Source organism: Mustela lutreola, chromosome 5 (genome assembly GCF_030435805.1).
Source record: "Mustela lutreola isolate mMusLut2 chromosome 5, mMusLut2.pri, whole genome shotgun sequence".
Taxonomy (NCBI): domain Eukaryota; kingdom Metazoa; phylum Chordata; class Mammalia; order Carnivora; family Mustelidae; genus Mustela; species Mustela lutreola.
This window is the reverse complement of record NC_081294.1, coordinates 159,822,418-159,846,355: the sequence shown is the minus strand read 5'-3', so window position 1 is coordinate 159,846,355 and position 23,938 is coordinate 159,822,418. Positions and strand designations below refer to the sequence as shown.

The 23,938-nt window shown below is 45.3% G+C and overlaps 1 long non-coding RNA gene across 1 annotated transcript; it reads right to left on the bottom strand.

Moving 5' to 3' along the window:
• Nucleotides 1–6,906: 6,906 nt before the first annotated feature.
• Nucleotides 6,907–17,947, bottom strand: LOC131831460 (uncharacterized). Its single transcript, XR_009353657.1, has 3 exons — nucleotides 17,834–17,947; nucleotides 11,286–11,548; nucleotides 6,907–7,603 (listed from the first exon to the last, which is right to left on the bottom strand). It is a non-coding gene; the product is annotated as an uncharacterized LOC131831460 (long non-coding RNA).
• Between the last annotated feature and the right edge of the window lie 5,991 nt (nucleotides 17,948–23,938).

The window sequence follows — 23,938 nt, the reverse complement described above, 5'->3', positions numbered from 1 at the left end:
GACAGCCACAGGGGAGAAGTAAGGGTTGTCTTCCCCTCAGGGAGAGTGGAAAAGCTCTAGGAGAGGGCATACCAGTAGACCAAAGGCAGCCAGTGCCGGGGAGTGGAGCCACGGGGAAGAGTGTGCTGATGACAGCCTTGTGGAGGGAGGGCAGAAAGAGCCACCACCATGACACTTGAGTTACAGATCGAGCTTGGGGATAGAGAAGGGATCAGGGCACGGTAGAGCAGCAGCTGGCAAAGTGATTCTGTTGAGCTTAAGCTCATAGTGCCTTAGCGAATTAGAATGGGAAATACCTTGCTATTGTCTGTGACTCTGTGATTGTGTGAGTATGAGTGACAGAGTGGGGACAAAGAGAGAGGGAGAGAGAATACATTAAATTTTAAAGAAGGACAATAAGGGACGCCTGGGTAGCTTACTCAATTTAAGCATCTACCTTTGGTTCAGGTCATGATCCCAGGGTCCTGGGATTGGATCCCATACCAGCCTCTAGTGGGGGGCCTGCCTTCCCTCTGCCTGCTGCTCCCCTTGCTTGTGATCTCTCTCTTCCTCTGTAACAAATAATAGTAAAAAATAAACGAGGGCGATACGTTATGTTTACTTTTGTTACTGATGCCAGACATGGGTTCAGAGGATTGAAGAGGGAGATCCAAGGAGCTAGCCTCTCAAGAGGAGTGAATACCTAGTCACTGGTAAGACCCCTGGTCCTGCAATACAATATGGCTCCTGTGATCTGGGTCCTGTTACATGCCCCTCGCCATCCTTAACCCGATAGTTTGATTCTTCATTGCGTTCAGTGTGGGGAACTGGGAGAAGCTATGACACTTGGCCCTTTGTGGAGGAATTTTAGTAGTATAAATAGCAATAGTTATCAGTTCTGGAGCACTTCCTTGACTCTGCTGCAGGCACTGTGCTGTGACCTGGGTTTAGAGCAGTGAGATAAACATAGAAATAGATGTGGGCTCTGTTCCCAAGAATCTGAAACCCACTATTCTCCTTGTCCCCTTCCCATTCTGTCTTCTTCAGCCCTTGTGCAATCCCACCAAGCAGGAAGCTTGCTTCTCCCCGTCCCTCTGCTGCTCCCCCTGATTGTGCTCTCATTCTCTCTCTCTGACAAATAAATAAATCAAATGTTTTAAAAAATTATAAAAAAGGCAAAACAAATAACCATTTTTGGAGAGTGATTTTCTGAATGCAGTTATGGGCAGTGCTGGGTACTGAAGAAGACGCTCTGCTGACCAGAGGAGTGGGGAAATTACAGAACAAATTCCACAGGTCATTGAATATATCACTTTCATCACCCCACCCATAGCACTCATTAATCTCTAGCCCAGCCAATATGTTGGTTATAAAAATGAGCTTTCTCCAAACTGACAGGAAGTTCTCGTTTTAGCAATGTAAATCATTCTGATCTTTATCAGTAATGTGATCTAATCCTGTCTAGTAAAGAAACTTGAGAATTCTATACCTCTGTAAACATTTAAGAAAAACAATGGACTCAACTCTAATTACTTTTTAACTAACTTGACTTGCCAAAGGAAGGAGAAAGTAAATATCAGAAATCTTACCACTAAGCACAAGTTGCAAGTTATACCTGCCAAAATGTGGTTCAAGATATAAGTAACCAGTCTTCTTAGAAGCCTTTTACCTTCTTATATCTGTTATGTTGGGTAAATGAGTATTTACTAGAACACAGCTGGCTCAGTGATCACAATTCAGCTGACACTCAGAAGTATAAATAGATTACAGGTTTAGCCTGGTAACTGGACACTGATATAGAATTATTCACTGGCTGATTCCTAGATCAGAAACCACACAAAAAATTTCTTTTTTATGGAAGTATGGCTGTTACAATAGTCTCACCTGTACCACATAGTGATTGACTTAACTACTCTATACGTTACAGCTCTAGATGTAACATTTTAATAAAACAACAATATCTTTGATGGTATCATGGAAATGTAAGTGCCTTGTGCACTTTTCTTAATGTATATAATTCCCTAAACATCATAGTAAGTAAATCAAGGCCATTGTCAAGCTTCCGTCAAGGAGAGTCCTTAACTAGAGGGATTTCCCATTGCTCTCAGGATGATAACCTCTGAGTTACAGGTTCCATTAGTTGGCCACACACATTTGGAGCCTTGTGGACTTTCTGACAGCTGAGCAGCATATCTCTGTTTCAAGCATTGTGATCCCTGTTCTTACTGCAAGAGTGACAGTTGTCACTTTTCCTGTGACCCCTGTCTTTAGGAAAGTGTCTGACTCAGAAAGTCGAGTCAGTACCCCCCAAAGGTATTTTCAGGAGAACCACCTCAAAGATGATCACCTGAGATACTGTCAAGAAAAAAAAAAAAACTGAAATTCTAAGCAACATCCATAATAAGTCTTTTCATGTTGATAAGGAAAGATTTTCCCCTAAATACCAGATAGGCTCCATGAAAGTGAGATCTTTACCTATTTTGTTCACTGTGTCACCAGTCCCTAGAAGAGCGCCTAAGACATCACTCAAGATTAGGTTGCTTTGAATGAATCAAATGAATGAATGAACTATAGCCTTTAATAGGTAGTTTATGGTCCTTAGGCAAGAGATGGGATTTGTGTTGGGATTTCAAGAATGGGAGGTGCCGAAGAGAAAACTGAGAAGCTAAATGTGAAAATATGCAATTTACTGACTGGAGTAGTTCTGAACACATTTCAAACATAATTAAACTACGGCTGTGGGTCTATATGCGTTTTCATAATTTTCCCTTGAAAATGTGAGGCATACAGATGTCATCTCCAGTGAATTCTCCTTGTCCGTATACAGTACCACCAAAAAAAAAAAAAAAAAAAAAAAAAGGCATTCTGACAGTCCTCAGCCCATCCACTCCAGGATTGTGACTCTTTCTTCCCCATGTTCTTTCTGACATCATGGACTCTCAGGTTGACCTCTCCCATCTTGGGTCCCACTCTCATTAGCTGTAGAAGTCATGCGATGTTTGTGATGTGAGGGTGGCAATACTCTCTGACCTTTGGTTACAATATGTCTTTGAAAGCCAGTGTTTATTCTGCTTTTACAGCATTTCTCCATTTGAACTTGGCCACCTTTTAAGTGGTCATTAGCCACATGTGGCTACTAGCCATGGGACTTGGACAGCAGAGGTGTGGAAAGTCCGCACATTCTTCCACTCAAAGGATATTGTGAGTTATGCTACATCTTTTTTTTAAGTGTCTTTTTTAGATATTTAAATTCAATCAGCCATTAGATAGTACATCATTGGTTTCAGAGAATTTAGTAACTCATCAGTTGTGGATAACCCTTGGTGCTCATCACATCACGTGTCCTCCTTAATGCCTATCACCCAGTTACTCCATGTCTCCCACTCCCCTCAGTTTGCAACTCTCAGTTTGTTTCCTATAGTTAAAGGTGCCTCATGGTTTGTCTCCCTTTCTGATGACTCCCATTCAGTTTTCCCTCCCTTCCCTCTGATCCTCTGTACTACATCTTAATCTCAACAGTCAAGCAGTGGTAGTAATTCAGTCATGGAGTCATGCATATTCTAAATCTGATGAGGTGGATTCCTATACTGCCTTTGTCTCTGCTTGAGCACTTCCATTTGTTATATTATTGCTGCTGTGTTCATGTTTCTCGTTCACTGAATGTCTGATAAAAGAATTAGTAAAATGTGTGACTGCAGAAAATACAATGGTCATGGATGATGAAGATTTTCTCCTTGACCAGACTGGAGTCAAGTTCCTCTGAGTCCTCTTTCTGTCCAGCCTTGACCTCAGGCTCCGCCCACTTAGCCCAGTTTTAGCAAGAAATCTGCTTAGTCAATTTTTCAGCAATCTCCTATCCTACTCTTGATATCTGATCAAATTCCTTATCTCTCACCCCTGGTATCTTACCACTCTTTTTTTTTTTTAAGATTTATTTATTTTGACAGAGAGAGAGCCTGAGCAGGGGGAATAGCAGAGGGAGAGAGAGAACCAGACTCCCCACTGAGCAGCAAGCCCAATGCCAGGCTTGATCCTGGGATCAGATCATGACCTAAGCCAAAGCCAGAGATTTAACCAACTAAGCCACCCAGGTGCTTCAGTATCTATAACGCTTAATATCTGATCAAATCCCTTATTCCCAGGGCACCTGGTTGGTGCAGCTGGTTGAACGTTTGACTCTTGGTTTCTGCTCTGGTCATGATCTCACGGTCCTGAGATTAAGCCTCACCTCAGGCTCTATGCTCAGTGAAGAGTCTGATTAAAATTCTCTTTCCCTCTCCCTCTACCCCTACCCCTGCTCCCTCTCTCTAAAATGTATTAATAAGTATTTTTTAAAAAATTCCTTATCCCCTGATCTCAATAGTTTATGACCCTAGCCTTCCTTCAACAATATTACTGTCCAGATGGTTTAGCCAGAATCCCTTCATCCTTACCCTTGATGTTCCATCTTAATTTTACATTCAGTGACCCCCACCATGTTCTTTAGCTGTAAATCTCCATTTGTCCGAGCTGAGCCAGATTTCTCTCCCATACTATAAAATAAAATCCCATTGTAGTAGCATCCCTTGAATAAAATCTTCCTTACTGTCTTTAATGGGTGTCACAAATTTTTTTTTTCTTTAACAGTCAGGAGGGTGCTAATGGAGTACCATGACAAAAGGCCTAACTTCCTATAATGGACATTTCCTTGGTTTACCTGACAAATACTCTTTTTCTCTTCTAAGGAAAATTCCCAGTTCTCAGTATAACTGCCAACTGGCCCAGGGGTGGACAAGTGAGTCAGATGAGACCAAAATGAAAATTCTGTTGAGACACTGGACCTTGAGGATTCAAGCCAAAGACAAAAAAGTGTTGGTACTCCATTATTCTGATGGTCCATTAACTCTTGCTTTTTTGGTTCATGTGTCTATCACTGCCCCTGCCTTTTTGAAGATAATGACCATTCATCTGAGTACACGGTTCACAGAATCCCTTTGTAGTGGCCTATGCGGGCCAAGATAGTAGAGCATAATAGATCTCTGTAAGTTTTTAAAAAATGTCTTTGTCCCTGTTGCCCATGGCCATTAAAGACAAAAGGCCGGGGGGAGGGGGATATTGGAAAAGGTGAAGTTATAGTTACTCACTGATTTTTTGATTGGTAGAGAGAAAGCAACATACAGGGCCAGTGGGTGAGTGGAGGAAACATCTTTGGCTCTAGGAGGAATGGGGGAAGGAGAAATATTAATAATCTCTGTCTTTGGAACTGCCCCTGAAGACATCCCCACACAGGAAAATGACCTAGCGTGACTCTCCTAAACTTCGGCAAGCCCCTTAAATTTAACTGACATCTAGATCTGATACTCCCTGCTGGATAACTCTGATCATTATTTGATTGTTCCTTATTTTATTTTAAAATTATTTTTAAAGAAAATTTTAATCTAAATACAATTAATTAACATATAATACTAGTTTCAGACATACAGGTTAGTGATTCATCAGTCTTTTATAACACCCAGTGCTCACTGTATCACATGCCTTCCTTAATGTCCATCACCCAATTACCCCGTCCACCCATCCCCCTCCCCTCCAAGAACCCTCAGTTTGTTTACTGTGATTAAGAGTCTCTTCTGAGGGGGACCTGGCTGGCTCAGTGGGTTAAAGCCTCTCTGCCTTCAACTCAGGTTATGATCTCAGGGTCCTGGGATCGAGCCCCACATCAGGCTCTCTGCTCCCTTGGGAGTCTGCATCCTCCTCTCTCTCTCTTCCTGCCTCTCTGCCTACTTGTGATCTCTGTTTGTCAAATAAGTAAATAAAAATCTTTTTTATTAAAGTCTCTTCTGGTTTGTCTCCCTCTTTGACTTCATCTTGTTTTATTTTTTTCCTTTACTCCCCTATGATTCTGTTTTGTTTCTTAAACTCATCATATGAGTGAGATCATATGATAATTGTCTTTCTCTGACGGACTTATTTCGCTTGGAATAATACCCTCTACTTTCATCCCTGTCATTGCAAATAATTGCCATTTATTTTAACTCGACAGAGAAGGCCACTAGAAACAGCAAGTGATGGCCCCAGCTCCTATCCCTCCATGCAGAACATCTGTAAACACCTGTGGACATCTTTTCCTCCCCCCATTCCTATGAATGTTGCTCAGTTGTTACATGGCATGGACAAATGCTGTTGGCTGGTGGCATGGACACACTGGACAAGCTTGGCCTTCGGTAAAACAAAGACTGGATTCAATTACTCAAACTGAAACAGGAATGCTTGGATGAACAAGCCTGCCAGGAAGTCCCACTGGAGGTACTCAACCTGTGCCCCTTCCCTCTTTGGACCAAGAACCCAAACTTGAGAGATGAATGGCTTATCCAAGGTTATGGCAAGGTTACACAGAGCTGAAATTAGACACAGGTGTACATGCCTATTGATCAAGGCTGGCTGTGAAATCGAACTGCCTCAAATCTTGATTCTTTTTGCCACTTCTTATTCTCTGACCCTGTTTTTCATAGTTTAGGATGTAGGAATAATAAAAATATCAGCTAATGGGGTATCCTGACTTTTTGATGTTTTAGTTCTTGTCAGACATTTACCATAATGCTTAGCACATGGATATGTGTGTGCACACACATGCACATGCATGACACTCAAAAAATTGTTCCCTGATATTAACTTTATCAGTGCACTTTGCATCCACCACCAATTGGCTGTTTTGTCACAAACTGATTAAAGCAGAACTGTCAAGTGAGGAACTTCAAAGCCAAAGCATTAAGTGCTTTGAAAAACCAGCACCTGGGAGGATTTGTCTCAGCATCTGTGATTAGAAGGCAGCAAAAAGAGACTTTGGGGACACAGTTCACCCCTTCATGAAGCAGCCATTCAGCACTTTCTCCGAAGGGCTAATGCCTAATCTTCCAAAGAACAGCAAGAACAAGCTTATGGTCTGTTAAAATCAGATTTTTTAAAGATTTTTATTTATTTATTTGAGAGAGAGAGAGTGAGAGAGAGAGAGAGAGCATGAGAGGGGAGAAGGTCAGAGGGAGAAGCAGACTCCCCATGAAGCTGGGAGCCTGATGCAGTCCTTGATCCTGCGACTCCAGAATCAAAATCAGATTGATTGACTCAATACAGTCAGGGAGGACATTCCTCAGGAGTCACAGAATGCTGGTTGCCATGAGGGAGGAGTCTTTTACAAAGTCTGGGCTCTCACAGAAGGAGTCTGAAGCACGTGTATGGAAAGCAGAGGTCAGTTCTGGATTAGAAGCTCTTTCTGAGGGGAAATGTGTAGAAGCAGGGATTAACCAGGACTTGGGCTCTGCCTTATTCAGTTCAAGTTGCTGCAACAAATGATGACAGACTGGGTGGCTGAAACAGCAAAGCATGTACTATTCCTGGCAGTTCTAGAGACTGAGAAGTCCAAAAGCAAGATCCAGGGAGATCTGATATCTAGCAAGAGACTGCTTCATTATCTATAGATGCCCATATTTCTGTTGTAGCCTTGCATGGATGACAGCTGGCAGAACAATCTCTCGGGTCTTTTCTCAGAAGTGCTTTTATCTCATTCACAAGTGTTCCAATCTCATGACCTCATCACCTCTCAAAGCCCATACCTCCTGATGGCACTCCTTGAGGGTCAGGGCTTCAACATCTGAATTGGGACAAGACACACACATTCAGTCCATTAGCAAGTGTTGTCATGAGGACAGCGTAGCTTATCAACTGGGTATCCCCAGGAATCCATGGGACTAGCAAAGCAGAATCTGGGGGTTTCACTGGTAGGAAAGCAGGAGTTCCCCAAGAGACAGTCCTCATAGCATTTTACAGAGACAGCATGACCCTTGAGAAACAATAGTTTCCGTGACCCATACACCAGCCTTTATCTATGCCTGTCCTCCCTGCTGGATTCACAGCAAGCCTACTTCTTTCTTTTCCAGTACAAATGGATTTCCACTCTCTGAATCCTGATGAATTTTTGCTCTTTTGCAGTTAGTATGTTGTCCCTCAGGATTCTGCATGTCTGGATTTGCAATCGTGGAAACTGCCAAAGGTCTAGGGACCTGCGTGGCAGAACCCGGCCTCTACCACTATTGCCCAAGGTAGGGACTCTGGTCCCTTGAGCGTCCTGTGCTGCAGTCAAAGGTCTGTGTGCATTGGCTTATTGTTTTTTTTTTTAAATGTAATTGCTTATACGTGTGTTTGATCATGCTCAAGTGGCCTTTCTGTGGAAATAATGGCCAAGCTACACCTAGAAGTCACTGAAGAAAGTTCTAAGAACTCCTGGTTGGTATGAGGCTAGAGAGAGAGAGAAAGAGAGAAAAGAAATCTGCCTCTCTGCATTTTGCAAGTCCCTGGGCAAAATCTGTTGGCTGTGCCCTCCTCACACGGAGATTCTAGGCAGGAAGGTCCTCCTGAGCCTCATCTCCCTGAGTTCCTCCTCCAGGAGCAATCCCTAGTTTGAGACCAGGGTTAGGGAAGGAAGAGCCACAAAGCAGGGTCCAGAAGGAAGGACTTCCACAGACCATGGAGCACCAGAGGGCCAGGCTGGTACCTTCTCACTGTTGGGGTACAAATGGGCTCAGCTCAGCAGGTACAGGGGTGCCCTTGGCCCCTCTTGTGGGCTTTGCAGTGCCCCAAACTCAGGAAGAAAAAAGGCTGGCTCAGGTGACTTATTTTTGACTGGGAAGGAGCTGACAGCAATGGAAATAAACAAGTAGGGAATGATGTTGGTAAGTTGGAGGGTTTGTCCTTTATATCTCAGCTTTCTCTCCTATCTTCCCTTGCTCTGTAGTGTGTTCTCAAAGAAGTTTTTGGCATGATATTCCTGTTCACTGATTTACTCTTGAGCTGTGTCTTTTCTGCTATTCAGCTCATCTTGTGAATTCTTTTACTGTAAAAAGTATCTTGCAAGGGCAAGACCTGAGAAATCCCAGAGATTTCAGCTTGCCACTCAGGAGGAAAACAGGCTATTTGTAATGCTGGAAAGGATTCAGAGTAGGGGAAATCATCTTGGACATCTGAGACCACCCCCACATTCAGCGGTCCCCTGGACACAAACCCAGACCTTGATACTGATCCTGAACCATGCTCTCAACTCAGACCCCTGTGATCCTCGCCACAGTGCGTTCAGATCAGTGCAGCCATGCCCATAGGCACAAACTCTTAAGCCTAGATTCTGTCCTGAGAGGTCTGTCCCCGACGGCCTGGCTCCAAAGCCTCAGAGATTGGGGACAGTGAGGAACACCATAGGACTCACCCTGCCACCCTGAAAGGAACCATGCCATTTGGAACTCCAGAAAGGATTCAGAGGAACTGAAATCTGCATTCCTACCTCTGGACACCCCCATATTCAGCAGGCCCCTGGATGCAAACCTGGAGCTTGACACTCACCCTGAACAAATCCCTCGACTGCCCCCTCCCCCAGAAAGATGGACAGCGTGCTGGCAGATCGGGCCTGCCATGTGGTGGGCCCTAACCATAACCTTTGGTTTGGTTCTCAGGATTCTGACCCCAAAGGCCTTGCAGTAGGTGCCCAACAATTTGGGGACACCTGGGCAATCCCAGAGGACTCAGCCTGCCGCCCAGTAGGAAACTGTGCCATTTGGAACTCCGGAAAGGATTCAGAGGAGCAGAAATCTGCATGCCCAGCTGAGGACACACCCACACAGAGATGACTCCTGGACACAAGGGCAGAGCCAGACACTCACCCTCACCTACACTGTCAACTCAGCCACCCAGACAGCTCTCCATGGGGTCTTCAGGTCAGTCCTGCCATGTCCCTGGTCCCTAACACTAACCCTTGGATGGGTTCTGTAATGATCTCCTCATTTCAGGTTATGTGGTGGTTCTGCAGGTCATTGTCCTGGTGTGGGATCAAACACACTGAAGCATCCCGTGTGAAGTGGCAAAGGTGGTACAGAAATGACGGCTGGGGAATCTGAGTGTGGGGACAGCACGTATTTGTGCTGCTATAACAAGCTGACTGCACTTTGAAGTCACCGCAGAGGAAATGACTCTTCCAAACATCCATGTTAGCACGACGACACGGAAGCAGAGAGAACATCAGACTTTGGGATGGAGGCCAAGCCCTTCCAGATCCAGGTCACCCAACATGGAGAGGACACATGTTAGCAAGAGACTCGTGGGAGGATTAAATCATGGGCCCCTGTATCTCAGGTGCAGTAGAAGCAGTGGATTTGGAATTTCAGTTTTCCACAACATTCCACCACAAGCTGGTTAGTACTGTGCAAAAGCAGGAAGGGAAGCCCCAGTAAAGTGGACTGGGGATGCCAGAAGGGGAGGCTGGAAGGGGGCGCCTGGTGCTCAGTGCCCATTACAGACCCCACATTGCAATCCCCCACAGGAGAATCTCACCAATTCCAGGCCCCACAGGGGAAGCTGGAGGTTCATCTCCTGACTTTTTGTAGGAGTTTTGCAGCTCAGCTGGTGAGAATTCTCCATCACCCTGCCTTTCTCCAGGGGACTTTCCTTCAAGCACCCTTCCCAACTTCTTCCTCCTCCATGAAATTCTGTTCCTCTCCTTTGTTTTTCGCACTTGCCTGTGATGGGACCTTAGCTTGCTCAGCCCAGACTGCCATTCTCTGCTCTTCCCAAATAAACCCATGCTGCTGGTCAAATAACTGGCAGATTGAGTTTAAAGCAAATCGAACTAATAAATTCAAGAACTTGCAAGGAACAAAATCAATATGCACAAATTAGTGGCACTCCTACGTGCTCAGAAGGAACCATCAGAAAGAGACTACGGAGAACGATCTCATTTACACCTGCATCCAAGACAGCAAGATACCCGGGAGGCCCCTGAACCAAGAAGGTGACAGACCTGTCCTCTGACAGCCCTGCAACAATGACGACAGATAGGGAGGGGGACACACGGAGATGGGGAGGCACTGTGCTCAGGGAAGAACCCACACTGGGAAAATACCTACTCTCCCCAAAACCGTCTACAGAGTCCTCACTCTGGCTCCCGAATTTCCGGACTCGGCACAAGCCTGGAGTGGGTGTGGACACGGGAAGGACCCCGCAGGGCTGGGGTGCGGATAGCACAAGCACCAAAGCAGGCGGACGCTCCCTGACTGCAGACCATCTGAGGAGCCCCAGGAACCGAATCCGCGAGCACACAAACACAGACGAGGACCGAGGAGCACCCGAGCCCAGAAAGGGGGGACCCCACAACCCCGTGCACAGCACAGCAGGAGGCCACGTCTCCTCACACAAAACGATGGAAGCCCCAGTGTCTACACAGGGCGCCCTTCCTCTGTGGGGTCCTGAGACCACAAACCCCTTGACAGTCCACTCAGGCGGCTTCTCCTCACCTCCTCCAGCGTCTGGTCCTTAGGAGGTTGGACTGCTGCCAGTGCGGGCGCGTCCTCCACAACGGGTCTGGTCAGTGTGGATGCAGAGCCACACCCTCCTCAGCTTGTCCTGTCAGGGTGGGAGGCGTCCCACATTCTCCAGAAGTCTCCACAGTGGGTCCCGAAGAGGGGGGGCTCCGGTCCCAGCTGTGGCTGCGCAGCCTGGGCTCAGGGCGGGAGCTGGGGTCTGGCGCCCTCTGCAGGCGGTGTCAGGCAGTGCAGGACTGTGGGAATTCACCCTTCAATGGAAAGTCCAGCTCCCTCCCGGGGTCCAGCTGACGCCATTTCATTCCGGAAATTCAAGCTGCATGGAGCCCAATACTCCCCAACTTCCCCCCAAATAGCTAAGGAACAATGAATTGGAAACAATGTGGAATTACAACAGTCCTTGACCCAAACAGTGGCACTGAACATGGCCCTGATGCAGACCCACACTCTAACCTCAACTTGGTCTCAAGCCTGGACCCTACCCTAATCCAAGACCCTAACCCTAGCCCCCAACCCAAACAATGTTCACAAGAATCAAAAGGTAGAATCTGCAAATATCCATCAATGGCAAGTGCATAAGCAAAGTGTGATGAAGGATTTGAATTTGGGTTCAGGTTCAGGTTTTAGTCAGAGTTCTAGATCAGGCTTTGGGTTTAGTGTTAGGGTGAGGACTTAGAGTGAAGGACAAGGGAACAGAGTTATAGTTTAGGGCTTTAAGTTTATGATTTAGGCTTTAAGACTCAGAGCTTATGGGATAAAGTTCAAGGTCAAATTTGGGGTTTGGCTTCATGCTGAGATTTGGGTTCAGGTTTCATGACTTGGAGGTCTGGTTTAGGGTTTGGGTTCGTGGTTCAGGTCTTGGATCCAGGGCTCAGGTACAGGCTTTGGGTTCCATTTCAGGTTTGGAATTCAGGGTTCTAGTTTGGGCTTTAAGGTCAGCTTAGGTTTCAGCGTTGTTAGGGGTTAAGGTTAGGTTTAGGGATGACACATTTTCTTCAGTTGTCATCATGGACAAAAAAATTCTATCTGAAGTTTCTAAGTCAGAAATGTATTTCATCTGGGGGCGCCTGGGTGGCTCCGTGTGTTAAGCCTGTGCATTGGGCTCAGGTCATGATCTCAGGGTCCTGAGATCTAGCCCTTCATCAGGCTCTCTGCTTGGCGGGGAGCCTGCTTCCCCATCTTTCTCTCTGCCTGCCTCTCTGCCTACTTGTGATCTCTGTCTGTCAAATAAATAGAATTAGTAAAAGCTATTATATGATCTTTTACAAACCATTTCCAATCTTTGCATGCTCATGTGCCAAGACAGACACGGATTATTTAAAACCCTGAAGACAGTGCTCTTGCATTTAAATTGCCTGTAACCTTCGTGTAATAGATTTATGATTGATGATAGATTTAGTTAAAATATAACTATTAAAAATATTTACTCTCAGTAAACGGTTTCAACCTATGCTCATTTAAGTAACTTGGTGCATAATCCCTTTTCTATTAAACCATAGTGCAAGGACCAATGCCGCGTTTCCCAGAGAACCCCAAGCTATTTTTCTAGAATGGCCATATGCGTATATATCAGGAGTCCTGTTGTCACTCCCTTTGTGGAGCACCTACTCTGGAGGTCATGTAATAACCAAAAACCAAAAAACATACAAAAAACCCAAACATCCAGGTCGAAGTGCCATCTCTGCCTGGAGACAAGGAGACTGCTCAGACAGATCCCGGGCAGGCATCTGGGCCCAGGACTGTGGTGGGGAAGCTGGTTCCTGGCTTTGGGCACAATCAGGAAGCCGGCAAACTGACCCAAGAGTGCAGCCGGCCTTTAGGACTGATGATCTTTAAGCAGCCAGGCCGCCCACGGACACCCGCTCAGGGAGCCAGGCTAGGTGGCTGCCGGCGCTGGCAAAGCTCGCAGCCCGCTGGGGCTTCACACCGCACACCAGCCCGGGCCGGGGCCTCAGGAGGGAGGGGGGCTGGTGCGGCGCATAGAAGGTCTTTGCTAATTTCCAAAACGGGATGTGAGCTCCCGGAGGACTAAGGAGGGTCGGGGGCGGGGCGGGGGCAGCCCGGAGAAAGGGCTTTGCTAATTGCCGAGGCAGGAAGTGAGCTTGCGGAGTATGGGGTAGCGGAGAGTCTGGGAGGATGTGGAGGGGCTGGCGGAGGAGGGGCGCGCAGCGCCATGGTGCTGAGCTGTGGCCCAGTCGGGACTGCAGGACCCACCGGACTCGCCACCGGTGCGCTCCCGCGCTCCTGGAGCAGAAAACACGGGCCACGAGCGGGGGGGGGGGGGGTCGGGGCACAGCCTCCCGAGAACCCCAGGGCACCGGGACCACCCTGGACGCCGCGCCACACCCAGTCCGCAAGGGGTCCGGCCAGGGACAGCTCTGAACGAGGTAATACCCCCCCACCCACCCCATCCCTCCCAACCCCCCCCCCCCCGGCTAGCGGGCGGGCTAGCCCCCATCATTAGGCACCACCACACACATGTCAGAGCCTCCTGCCAATCCCAGGACACCCAGAACCCAGAGAGTGAGGCCTTGGGTGCTTTCTAGTGACAGATTCAAGGCAATTCTTCGACTTTGGGACTTCAGAGTTAACATAGTTTTAACTATGTTAAACATAGTTATTTTTGTGTGGGGGCCATAGCTTTTCTTTTGATCTATGGTTGTTTTCATTCCCGGTTCTGAAGAAGCCCCTAAATCCTAACCCTGTTGAGGACTCCAAAAGCTCTCAGAGCAGCAGTGCTGGGGGACAGTGTGGACACATGGTTTGGTTTCTCCTCTGGCCTGATTCTGAGGCAGACCCGCTCTCTCCTCCTCAGACTTCAGAGCAATATCTGAACAAGTGGAGAAGGGAACAGGGGGTCAGGAAGGTGGCCACCGAAGAGTGACTTCTCTGGAGGGTGGCTGAGCTAGCAAGTGAGCATCTTAGTCCAGCTCTGCCTGCAGTCGGGATGGAGCTGAACAGGGGCCAGGGAAGGGGAGGAGGTGCAGAGAGCGGGGACAAAGGAACCAAAGAGGAGATTCAGATGAAGGGAAGTAATGGGGAGGAAAGTGAAGAAACTCTAGAAAACAGGCATGTAGAAAGGAAAACAGATGAAGTGGGCATTGGGAAAGGGCACAACCAGGGAAGGAGAGAGGGGAAGGGAAGAGGAAGGAAGACAGGAAAGGGGAAAGGGAGAAGGGAGGAGTCAGCATGCCAGGGCTCCCCCTACAACTGAAGAAGAGGTGGCTGGTCCAGCTTGTCAAACAGGGTGCTCACACTTTGGTCCCAGTTTCTGCTCCCAGTGCTACTGGGCTTTGCAAGGAAGGCAGGCTGTCCCCTGGGACCTACTGGAGCCCACTGGAGCCCAGAGGAGGGTGGGAGAGGTAAGATGCCACCGGGTCCTGTCCTGAGCTGCTCCCAGCCACCAGCCTCACCACATGGTGCAAGAGGGACCCCAGAACAAAGGAAGGACACAGGCCCGCGTGTCTGCTGGTGGCCCTGGCACTTAGCTCATCGCAGTGAACCACACCGCCTCCTCAACCCAGGCTTTCAAAGCCTCCTTCTTCGTTCCTGGCTTTCATGTCTGTAGGAACATGAGCCAGATCTAACTCATGTCTGACAGACAATTCTGACTCACCCCGTGTCAGATTTTTATTAGTGGCTGTGATAGAGTAAGATAGCAATGCTCCAACAAACGGACTGTTTCCTCCCACTTGACCTCAACAGTCTTATACATTTTCTTAGCGAAAACATCTTGTCTCCTTCCATTAAGCTCATAATGTGGTCTAATAGTATACATGTGCCTTCGTTAGATGCGAAGCCATACAGAGGTCCTTTTTTTTTTTTTAATTTTACAAGGTAAAGTCAGTGAACACATCCAACTTGATGAATACGTCTCTAAAATGTCAATCCAGGCAAAGCTTTTTCTGCCTACAGTTTGGAGCCTATGTGGTGACATTTTTAAAATGCTTTCAGTCCCTCAGTGAGGCTCTTAGAAGCTAGCCAGGGCTTACTACGTGCCAGGCACTGTGTCAGGTGTTGGAGCTAAAGGGAAGGAGAGCTTGGAGGCTGGCTGGGGAGGGACATCCATGACATAACAACAGCTAGAAACGGAGGCCAGTGCTAGAAAAGAGAGAGCAGGCTGCATGGAGAGTGTGTACAATGGGGCTTGTGAGCTCACGAATAAGTGGGAGTAACTGGAGGAAGAAGGTCTTCCCATCAATGGGAATCACCTGTGCTTAGATCCAGGTGCCAAGAGGGGTCTCCACAGGAAGAGGGAGGCAGTGTGGTTGAAGGGCAGAGTGATGGGGCAGAACAGGCATCAGTCAGTTGGAGGGGTATGAAGAGACTGATGTGAGGATTATGGGTGCCTTTGGAGGACTGAGAATTTGTTAGAAGATCAGTGCAGATTTCTATGGAGACAAATGCCAGGAACTGATAGGTCTTTGAAAGGTCACTCTGGCTGCCTTTTGGCAAAGGGTTTGGTAAAAGGCACTTGCAGGTGTGAACACACCAGGTGGGAGGTGAGTGCAGGAAATCAGGTGAGGGAGCATGGGGACTTGGTCCGGGGGTATATAAGGGAGAATAGCCTTTAAGGAGTTCCACAAATTGGCACCAGCTGTGGCTTCATTACAGAGCTGGAAGGGGGAGGTGGGTGTGTCCTGGTGGTTACAGAAATTACATGAGAAAGGGAAGTCTTTTTAGATCTTTTTTTCAACTAGAGGAACTCTCACCTTTTTGATAGAATTCCAGAGTGGGAACCGATGGACATGAGGATATCTTTGAAATGTCTGAATATGTTCTTTGACATCTTTGCAACTGACGAGGAGACCTTGACCTTAGGAGGCCTCGGCCCTCTTTGTAGCCAAAAAGATTTCACCTACAGATTTGGGTTCTCCCTTTTAAAGTCAAGGAGACAGTCCTTCCAAAGGACACCTCCTATCATTTTACCCTATCATCATACCTCACGTGCTGGGATCTCCAAGACCCTCTGTTCCAGGTTGTGAGTATCCGCTTGGGCCGGGCTGGTCTTGCCAAGAACACCACCACAGGAAATCTAGAGCCTGTAGTGCTATTAATCACATCATCTAAGACTGTATTTGCTGCCCTCATGGCCTCTTCCCACCATGACTCACTGAAGCTTTTTACACATTGTATCCATTAAGCTATAGTTCCCAAAGCTCATCTTCTCTAGTGCCATTAATTTTTAGGGGACCAGGCAAACCTTAAACTTGTCCCCCTTAATTGAATCCATGTGCCCCCATAATCTCTTTGGATACCTTTCCCCATGATACTTGAATGAGATTGAGACACTGCTGGTACCTAACACTTCTTGCCACCTTGTCTGTTAGGTTCTTGGAAGAGGAGGTAGCTATAGAGGTGAGTGGGGATGGTAGTGGGAGGATTTCTCCCTTCACTTCCCTTTTTGTTTTTTCAAATAATGGGTTTTGAGGGGTGGGAAAGGTTAACCGGACCATTTATTTTCCATCTCCCATCGATGAAATGTTTACCACTCCCCACTGGAAGAATTTAGATCTTTCGTTTGAATCTCCAGGAAAATCTCCCAAACCCAGACCATCACCATGTGGATTCAGCCATCTTCTGATTCACCTCCAGATTGTCTCCTCCTAACTGCTCAAGCCACAGGTGAAGGGCGAAATGTTCAATGCCCAAGCAATTAAGTGGGGAAAACGTTTATCTAAGCAATTGCATGCAGCTCTGTATCTGCATACAGGGGGTCTCTCCCAAGCCTTTCCAACCTCAGCAAAACAAGACAAAGCCCCAGCGATCTGGGCTATATATCATTCATTCATTCATTCCTGTGTTCAACACTCATGGCACATCCCCACCAAGACAGTGGGAGAGCAAGGACTGGAGAAATCCTGGAAGCTGAAGTCTGAGGAGGATTTCAAATTCAAGTCAGAGATGAAAGAAACATCTGGACTCGGTCCTCAGGTACATGCAGTATTCTGAACTGAGGCTAGAACCAGAGACCATTCTAATGAAAGGTCTCTACAGGTGGGCTCTCACAGGTGGGCTCTGACTCAGTTTCCTGTATATTCATTCATGAAATAGCTCTTCGGGTCAACATGCAGAAGAAAACCATTTAATAAAACTGACAATGAGGAGAGGAATGGGAAGCCAGAAGGCATGTGAATGGGGAGAGAGGAAGAGCCAGGGCAGAAAACCAAGAATCCCTCCCTGCCCTCCTTGCTGCCAAAGAGGTCTGAAGGACTAGTTTCCACCTGGGATCCCAAGTCCAGAACAAAAGCAGCGGGGCCACGGCGGGGGAGGGAAGAGGGTCCTCAGCACGCTCCCGTGGGGGTGCCGAATGTTGGGGGCTAGCGCGCCCGCTGGGGGGGTACCTCCAAGGCGCTGTCCCCAGTCGACCCCATGCGGACCCGGGTTCAGCGCAGCGTCAGGGGTGGTCCCGGTGCCCTGGGGTTCGCGGGAGGCTGGGCCTCGACAACCCCCCTCCCCGCCCCCAGGTCTCCTCCCCCGCTTTCTGCTCCAGGTGAGGGCGTGGCGCAGTGTCACTTTACCTGTGCTCAGAGGGTGGTCCAGAGAAGCATTGAGGCAAGGAGGGGCAGCAGGAGCGGGACAGTGCGGCCTCACGGGGGAGCGCCAGGGCGGTGGATCCGGTGGGTCCTGCAGTCCCAACTGGCCACAGCACAGCACCACAGCACTGCGTGCCCCTCCTCCGCAAGCCCCTACACCTCCTCCCAGACTCTCTGCCACATCCTCTGTGAGCTCACATCCTGCTTTGGCAATTAGCAAAGCCCCTTCTCCTGGCCGCCCTTGACCCGCCCCCGCCACCGCCCCCCTCCCTCCTGAGTCCTCCAGGAGCTCACTTCCTGTTTTGGCAATTAGCAAAGCCCCTTCTCTGCGCTGCCCCCGCCCCCCTCCCTCCTGAGGCCAGGCCGGGACTGGGGCGCAGGGCTAAGCCTCGGGGGCTGCAAGCGTTGCCAGCGCCAGCGCTGGACAGCCTCCTAGCCTGGCTCCCTGAGAGGTTGTCCGCGCGTGGCCTGGCTGCGAAAAGATCATCAGTCCTGTTAACCCTGGCTGCACTCCCGGGTCAGTTTGCTGGCTTCCTGATTGTGCCCAAAGCAAGGAACCAGCTTCCCCAGCACAGGCCTCGGCTGAGATGCCTTCCCAGGATCTGTTTGAGCAGTCTACTCATCTCCAGGCAGGGATGGCACTTCGACCTGGATGTTTGGGTTTTTTGTTTGTTTTTTGGTCATTGGTTATTACATGACCTCCAGGGTAGGTGCTCCACAAAGGGAGTGAAAACAGGACGTCTGATATACACGCATACGGCCATTCTAGAAACATAGCTTGGGGTTCTCTCGGAAATGCGGCATTGGTCCTTGAACTATGGTTTAATAGAAAAGGGATTATGCACCAAGTTACTTAAATGAGCATAGGTTGAAATCGTTTACTGAGAGTAAATATTTTTAATAGTTATATTTTAACTAAATCTATCATCAATCATAAATCTATTACACGAAGGTTACAGGCAGTTTAAGTGCAATAGCACTGTCTTCAGGGTTTTAAATAATCCGTGTCTGTCTTGGCACATGAGAATGCAAAGATAGGAAATGGTTTATAAAGATCACATAATAGCTTTTACTATATGGTATCAGCAATTTATCATAAAGGAGCGGCCTCCAGCTAAAAACTCAGCTTTGAAAAATGCAGACAAGCAGCAAACGTTTCTATACACTCTTGGTGACCAGAGGCATGCTTTGTGCCCCTCATCATCTCTTTTGTGGTTCTGAGGCCCATGGCACTCAGTAGTTTAGTGTCTTATTCTCTGGAATAGGCCATTGAAGAAATACCAGGCCCAGAGAAGAAGGTCCTGCTGGGTGTCTGAAGAAAGTACAACCTTTTAGATGAAACTATCTGGGGGAATTTGTTAGTGGTTTGGTCAGCTTCTGATAGGAAGGGAAATTTTTTTAAAGATTTTATTTATTTATTTATTTGACAGACAGATCACAAGTAGGCAGAGAGCAGGCAGAGAGAGAGAGAGAGAGAGAGAGAGAGAGAGGTGGAAGCAGGCTCCCCACTGAGCAGAGAGCCAGACATGGGGCTCAATCCCAGGACCCTAGGATCATGACCTGAGCCAAACGCAGAGGCTTTAACTCACTGAGCCACTCCAGTGCCCCAGGAAGTATTTTCACTTTGAATCTATTTTGAGGTTTGGTTTGTGGTTCTTTCTGACTTCTCATGAAGATGGAATTCTTTCTGAGGTTGGTTGTCAGGAACCGCATATCAAATCGAGCTATCTTGTTAGCAATAAATAAATAAATCAATAAAAGCTCAAGTGTTGGCATAAAGCTATTATGCTTTTCAAAACCCCGACCTATAATTCATGTATCGTGATCGTTCTTTATCATATCACACAGGAGAGAGGTGGCAGAAACGCACTTTCAGGTTAATTTTTTTACAAGGAAGTTTGACTTATGAACCTACTTTGTTATTCCCTTTCATTCAATTTCCCTGTACCTCCTTTTCTATGAATTGTAACGGTAACCCATCATTATTTTTATTGTTGGCACGTGCTTTGTGAACCATAAAGTGTACGCTATAAATGGGAGCGCTTTTCTTTTTTTTTGTAGTTTACGAAAAAGTAATATTTTTTAAATTTATTTTTTATTTATTTTCAGCATAACAGTATTCATTCTTTTTGCACCACACCCAGTGCTCCATGTAAGCAGTGCCCTCTATAATACCCACTGCCTGGTACCCAACCTCCCAACCCCTCGCCCCTTCCAAACCCTCAGATTGTTTTTCAAAGTCCATAGTCTCTCATGGTTCAGCTCCCCTTCCAATTTGCCCCACCTCCCTTCTCGTCTCTAACTCCCCATGTCCATGAAAAACTAATTTAAACACATTCATCCACCAGAGTACCCAAAGGGCTACAATATAAACTATCTGTCATTACATTATGTCCTGATGTGGAGCTCGATCCCATGATCCTGAGATCATGACCTGAACTGAAGGCAGAGGCTTTAACCCACTGAGCCACCAGCCCCAATGTATTCTCATCAGTACCAGAATTTGTAACCAATTGACAGATGAAAAAGGAGGCAGTCAAGTGAAAAGCAATAGGTCTTAGACCTGCAAGAAATTCGAGTTAGATGAAATCAGCTACTCAGGCACTGTTTCACATTTTCAGATCTCTGCAGAGAAGGGGTTAACCTTTTTAGAACATGTAAAAGAGAAGACTATAACGCATAATATGTGTAAGCATGTAAATATCAAAATATATCCCATTAGTTGCTAAGACACACAGGGCCTATTTTTACTCTCAAATTCATGAATATGTAGGAGCATAAGTGAGAAGTGAATGTATACTCTTCACTTCGAAATATTTTAGAAATCTAAAATATGACTTTCTATGGTTTGTGTCTCCATATTCCTTTATTGCCAGTTTGAACAAATCCACATGCTTTGATTCAAAGGTAATAAATTCCTCTTATTTGGAAAAATGATGTTTATTTTTGTTCTCTCACTCTTAGCAGGTGGTTTCATTTTAGCACACTTCAGAGTTATAATTTCATGCTTATTAAAAACATTTATTATTATCTACATAGATGAATGAAACTTTTATTTTATTAAATTATTGACAAAAAATTCTGTTATTTTTAAAAATGTATTTCCTTTTAAGGGTTATTTTAGAGCGTTCAGAGAGGATCTAGGAGTGTGGTATTATGCAATTTTTAAGTAGGTATGAAATGGTTATTTATATGATAGTTTCTTTAAGGCTTATATATAATGTCCATTATATGCTATAAAATATTTTGAAAGTAAATTTAAGGTATGTTTTACATAGTTTATTTTTTGGAAAAATTATTGTAATGACTTATGAAATTCAGTTTACTCTCAACATTAATTTATTCTGAAATTTACCAATTGTCTATTGAACGTATTATATGGCACATATTACTTCAGACTATACTGGTAAATGAAATACTTGGCTTTGTAGAACTTTTATTTTAATGGGTGAGACAATTAAAAGCTATAAACTTTAATAAAAATTGCATAGTGCATTCAAAAATGATGAGTACAATGGGGAAAAAGAAAAATTCGATCAGGGTGAGAAAAATCAAGATTGCTAGGCAGGGGATGGGGAGTTAAAATTTTTAATAGGAAGATCAGGGTAGTTACAATGAAGCTGACAATTGAACAAACGTATGGAAAGGTGATGAATTTGCCCAGAACTATCAGCAATAAGGTCACTCCAGACAAAGGAATTGGCTATCTTGAGGGGGACAATACCAAACACTCAATCTTTGCTAGTTTCTTGTTTACCTCCTTTTAAGAGTAAGCTCATTATTGGATTTTTGTTTGTTTGTTTTTTTGTCTCAACTAAAAGAAGAAAAATAATACACATTATTTTGAAAACTTTTTGAACAGTGTACAAACGTTTGTCAAGTCCACAATGTCTCATCTCTTCTTCCTCATAACATGGCTAAGTTGAAAAACCCTTTATCTGGGAAAAGATCATTCTCCTGCCACCTTGTGTAAGATTTTGGCTTTAGCTTAGATTATCCTTTCTTTCCTTTTCTGAAAATAAGTTGAAAATATTAATAGCCTCAGTTTCTTCTTCCAAAATATGACTGCTTCTTTACCAAGTGCAAAAGCAACCCATTTTGCCCATAGTAAACAGCTTGGACCTACTTTTTTTGGCTCACTGTTTTCGTGAGACAAGTGGAGTGAAGATGACACACCATTTCCAAATGTATTAATAATTGGTAGACCATACTTCTAAATTGAAGTTTTGTTGCCATTAAACTACGACCAGACTCGCTATAATTACAGAGGTAAATTCTTTATATTTACTATATTTGAAATTACCATATAATACCAAAATAAAATTATGATTATGTGAAGAGTCTGTAATATTAAGAAGATGACTTTGAAATTATTGCTTATCTAAATGAAATTTCCCATTTTATAATCTTGTATAAGCTTCCATTGTCATTGCCTATTTAAAATCTATTAGAAGGCACTCTTATTTTCCCTTAAGTGGGAAGTCAAATGTGGAACAAATTCATCCAAAAGGAACTGATTCTATATTCAACAGAAGACCAGGTGGCTTCCATGTGGCATTTTGCCTCTTGCATATTGTTCATCTCCTAAAACAAGTGGGGGTATGCTCTTTAGTAAAATAATTCAACTCAATTAGAGACACTGTCTTCAAGGGATAACATCATAGAGACTAGAATCAGAATCATACTTTTGGGAAAATTGGGCCCAGGTTTTTTGTTTTGTTTTCTTTGTTTTGTTCTAAGATTTTATTTATTTATTTGACAGACAGAGACCACAAGTAGGCAGAGAGGCAGAGAGAGAGGGGGAAGCAGGCTCCCTGCTGAACAGAGAGCCTGATGCAGAGCTCGATCCCAGGATCCTGAGATCATGGCCTGAGCCGAAGGCAGAGGCTGAACCCACTGAGCTACCGAGGCGCCCCTGGGCCCAGGTTTTGATGGCTTCTTTCCTCAATCTTATAAAACCTATTTGAACTCTACTGGATGCCAGAACTGTTTAAATATATTTGGTCCCTTGTAATTTTAACCTTCCAGTATTCAATGCACCTGATGCATGTAATATCCTATAGTATTTTTGTCAAATGAAGACTCTCAAAGTGTGTTTCTTGGGAGACACTTTTCAATTGGTTGCTTACATTTCTGCATTTATTATTTGTTCTAGACCATCCTTTGAAGATGGTTGTATTGAATAGACTTGGAAGACAGAAATAGTATCTTTTTTTTAACTTAACCTGTTGTGTTTGCAAATATTATCTGCCTCTGTTTTGATTCTTCTTGTGGGAACTGAGGCTCAGAACTGATATGTAACTCCCACCCCTACACACACACACACACACACACACACACAAACACACAAACAGACAAACACACACACAGACAAATACTGTTAATATTCTGGCTACCTCTATTGCTGTGAATAATAAACTATATTATTTCTGAACTATGAGTCTGCGTCTTCTATCAACACCCAAGAAACCACGGCAGACTAATACACCAGCTTTCAAATAAGGGAAAATAATCTCAGATGCTTTATATTTTTTGATAGTGTTACCTACTTCTGAACATATGACTGAACACATATAAAGCTGGAGCCATGACCATTTAGAGCTTCTTCTGTGGAAGAACTATGCATTCACTAGTAAACAAAAGTAGTTTTATCTTTTTTTTTTTTCCTCCTGGACAACATTTCCTCTCTCACACTGTTGCTCAAATTGGATGGAGTCTAAGGTCCTTTGAGGAAATTTTTGTGTAATGACTCAAATTAAAATAGGAAGAGTCTAAAGTGCTAAAAATAATTCTAGATAAAAGGTATAAGGTCATGCCAGAAAGGATAGTAATTTTATCTAACAACTGCCTGTTCACCCCTTATTTGTCATTAACTAATCTCCAAATTCCTGACGAAATCCCTTTTGTAAGCCAGAATGTGAGCTAAAAACTGGGATTTTAAAAAAGTTTTCATTTGAAATCCAGTTAGTTAACATATATGGTTGTATTAGTTTCATGTGTACAATATAACATATAGCACTCAGTGCTCATCATGACAAGTGCTCTAAATAACCCCCATCACTTATTTAATCCATCACTCCTTTCAGATCC